The sequence below is a fragment of the Saccostrea cucullata genome, unplaced genomic scaffold, assembly GCF_032062105.1.
Source record: "Saccostrea cucullata isolate Sc308-1 unplaced genomic scaffold, CSIRO_AGI_Scuc_v1 ctg9174, whole genome shotgun sequence".
NCBI lineage: Eukaryota > Metazoa > Mollusca > Bivalvia > Ostreida > Ostreidae > Saccostrea > Saccostrea cuccullata.
This window is the reverse complement of record NW_026925596.1, coordinates 21,873-26,081: the sequence shown is the minus strand read 5'-3', so window position 1 is coordinate 26,081 and position 4,209 is coordinate 21,873. Positions and strand designations below refer to the sequence as shown.

Sequence of the window (4,209 nt, the reverse complement as noted above, 5' to 3'; positions counted from 1 at the left end):
TACTATTAATCATTATCTAACAATTGAAACTAGAGAAATTAAATTTAGATAAACAATCATTCTTAAGACAACTGTGTATATATTTATTAAAAAAAACTTTTTACTGAAACGCGCTTCCCGAATTAGTAAAGATCTTTATACACTGTACCTATATATAATTGTTCTATTTGTCTGTCTTCATATACTCAGGCATGTAATAATTATGTTTTTATTTGTTATCGTTGTGTGCATTTATACTGAAAAATTGTGAAGAGATTAATGAATTCAGTTCAGTTCAATCCAAGAAATAACAATGTGTAATTTAATTACCCTGGGAAGTTCATCTGGCGATGGAGTCTTGCAGATTCGTCCTATAAAAGATAGGTTTGTACCTGATTCTTTATATCGTAATTTTTGAGCATTTAAAAATTATAGCATTAATTCTATTATTTCATTCATTAATGACAGAAAAATACGTTACTAAAAAGGGTCATGGCATCATTGATGTAATAAAGCAATCATAATCGAAGACCAATCTTGTAATGTAAGATAAAATTTGTCGCCATTTAAATATATACAATTAAGTTTATGTATTACTGTAACAGTACAAGTTTTTGGCAAAACTGAGAGCAAAAAGTTAGATTATTTTACTGCCCCTATCCATGCTTTTCAGTATTACAGTATATGAATTAACAAAAAAGCTCTCAGTGTACATTAATTCTTAAAATATATAATTAGTCCTCAACAATTGAGCGGAAATTACCACACTCCTCTTTCTTCTCCGCAATCTGCACGTGCATCCACATCCTTTCGAAGCGCAGCCACATCTACAGTTTCGTCGCCACCAGCTTGATTCCACTTCCTCCACGACCAGAAGAGACGTAAAAAGCACAATACAAAGGAGTATAATAGTCCTCATCCTACAAAATAAGTATTTAATTGAAAATTGAAATCTAAAGTTTTTTTTAAAAAATCCAATCTTAACGAGGCCCGATCTAGTTGAAAATTACGAAAACGGAATGATAAAAAATTTTAATTCTTGGAAATATACTTGTATGTTTTATGCTTAGAAAAATTAGAATGAAATTTTGTTACCTTGCCTTTATTGTAGTGAAATGGGGGCACTGTCAAGATATGGACCATTTTTCTTGTTTTTATACACAATTACATACTAAAGCTCCTCAATAAACAAAGAAATTTACAAATTAAAAAAAAATTCATGATGAAATTCTTTGTTTTTCACATATATCATGCAATTTTCATTCCTCTTATAAAAAATGAAAAGAAAATTGGCGGTAGCCTTTATTGCAGTGAAAAGGGGGCATGTCAAAACACAAAATTTAGATCTATTCTATCCAACTACGTATTTTATAGGTCGCAATAGGTTAACATAACACCAACAAACGAATACAATACTGTATTAGTTTCTAAAAAATAAATAATTCTTACATTATGAAATTATTCTCTCGCCATCCTTTATTTTTCTCTTAACACGCAACGTTGTTTTACGTGGAAAATAGGGGTAGAGGGGGGGGGGGGGGCTAAAGGCGACAAAATTGCGATTTTTACTAATGTCATGTAATATATATAAAAAGAAAATATTTCGGGGGTTCAATTTAAATGATTTATAGACTTTTAAAAAAAAAAAAAACTGAAGATAATCACCATGCATATTCAAGTCCGCAATAAAATGAGTGTGTATAAACACTTCAACATGTTCAAAGAGAGAGACTAAAATCGTTTACTTTTAGTAGCAGCGTTTGTTTTTTTAAACTCACAAATTGAAATAAAACAGGATAAAATTAATGAATCTGTACCAAAAAATTGATCCCTCAAAATTAATAAGGTTCCAAAGTTGTTTATTAATTTAAATATTTAAAAAAAATAATGGAAATGCCAGCTTTCAATGCATAGTCTATGGAGCAACCAGGTAAGCAAGATCAGCGAAACAGTTTAGCGCAATTTGACGTCATTTTAATTGTGACGTTATTATGTTCAATTGTGACGGCAGGCAAGGGTATTGTGACGTGCCTGAGGCGACGCTGCGTTAAAACGTATGCGCAGATCAACTAGATCGGGCCTCGTTAATTAATACAATTATTTCGAAGAAATTCGACAGATTATTTGTGAACACTGTAGCACAACAATTAAATTCTCAGACTGCATTTTGAATGAACAAAACATAAGAATTCTCAAAGAATATTAATAAAAGCATATAGATCTATTAATTTTGTCACTTCCGTTAATGGAGAACTAACTAAATTAAAACAGAAGTCAGAATGTGTCTTTAAAAGATATTAAAACAATTTATTATAATTGTCCATTTTAATTCGTATTTATAGCTGAACATGATTCGTAAAAGGAATGTACTCGCCATTTTTGATCGGACTTTCGCTATATCTGATAACCTTAATATAAAGCACCTGACTAAGTCACTCTTCAGTGTAATCAGTCAACACCTATGTAGACGGACGTATGTTAGACAGCACTCGGTAGCGACAAAATAACTGTAATACTTTTAATGCAAGTAAGGTATCAAAGAAACTTCTAATAGTTGTACAGGTCAGTGCAGTATACAAACAAATACAATTGAAATATATGGAGCTAACGAACAGTATTCAAGCTCAAAAAGTCTAGAAGAATTAATTCAAAATAGGAGCAGAACACGGACCTCCAAAAAATTAGAGATAAATAATTAGAGATGCAATAAAATGTATACAACGTAATTTAAAATGAACAAGCACGAACATGGGTCGCCGATACCCGTGACAATAAAGCAGTCATATCCTTGTGTTGATATCGTAGATGTGATATCGAAAATGGCGTATGCCTATTTACGAGTCGTTTTCAGATTTAAGCATGTATGTCAAACGAGAAAATAATCAAGGAATCAAATTAACTTGATTTTTGAGAAGAACCCTTGACGTGTTACTTACAATCAAGCAAAATTTTATGTTAAATAGAAATTGCAAGTTTGAAAAACAAACAAAAAACTCTAATTCTGTATTATCCTAGAAATTGCCAATCGTATATCCATTACTGGATATCGTTAAATTTGCGGAATTGTGTACTCGGGCATTCCCTGCAACTTTCTTTTTTAAAAAAATCAGCAAAAGGGCATGCACCACAATCTGCTTTGAAATTCTATTTATAGAACCTCAATAAGAGCAAAAATGTTCATATTTAATTGCCATACACAAATCAAACATGTGCTGTATTTCGAGTTTATTTTCAAGTTGTGTTTTTTTATGTTCATCTTATAAAGACAATTAAGCTACATTAAACTGTAAGAGAAAATAAACTGTGGACAAAGCAGCGCTAAAGAATTAACAAAATGTACAATAAGAAATGATTGTTAAATACATTAATATAAAAAGGAAACAATTTGTTTTAAAAAAAATCCCTTCATTCATTGCACTTTACTTGTATATTTTAAAAACTATTTATTTGTATCTATTCATATCATTTTATTTCGACTATAGTTTAAATTTCCCACATATACAACAGTACTTGTTAAATAATACATGTACAATAAAAGTCATTCTTACGTTACCTTTATGTTGCAGATTGGCGTTGTCTTTAATTTTGAGGGAAATTAATGTAGTTATATAACAGTTATGATACAATATGTCACCTGTAGTTATCACGATTTGTTTTGGATATGATAAATTAACACCTGATGATAGACGAGATAGCAGCAGCTTTGATTCAAGAGCAATCCAGCTTCTGTAACCATCTTTTGCATTTTTGGGACGAATGATCACAAATTTTGATGAAACATAGCTTATCATTACAAATTGCTATTAGAAACATATATCGGATAAAATATGGTTGCTATATGTCTTAATTTCATCATAGCATCCGGAAAATAAACTGAAAAAAATCAATCTACTTAAAATTTTGAATGAAACTAAAGGAAGTTTGCAAAAATCTTGGGGAAAAAAACATTTTTTAAAATACACAATATTATATTGTTTACTTTCTTGTCGTAGAATACAAGGAGTAACCAGTTTTAAAGCTTTCATACGTTAAATAACGTTAAACACCGATTCCAAATCTGAATGTAAATATCTATTCCAAATATTGTAATACCTTTCTGTTCTACAGACTTGTTTTTTTTTCTTTTATAAAAAATTATTTCCAACCGAATTATTATATAAGTGCATTTTGTTGTTTTTAGGTATCAATTAGATCTAAAGAACAATATATAAAATAAACTACAAATCACGT

At 30.0% G+C, this 4,209-nt stretch overlaps 1 long non-coding RNA gene across 1 annotated transcript; it reads right to left on the bottom strand.

Moving 5' to 3' along the window:
• Positions 1-290: 290 nt before the first annotated feature.
• Positions 291-3,578, bottom strand: LOC134269302 (uncharacterized). The gene is made up of 3 exons (XR_009992549.1): positions 3,533-3,578; positions 743-899; positions 291-350 (listed from the first exon to the last, which is right to left on the bottom strand). It is a non-coding gene; the product is annotated as an uncharacterized LOC134269302 (long non-coding RNA).
• Positions 3,579-4,209: the final 631 nt, after the last annotated feature.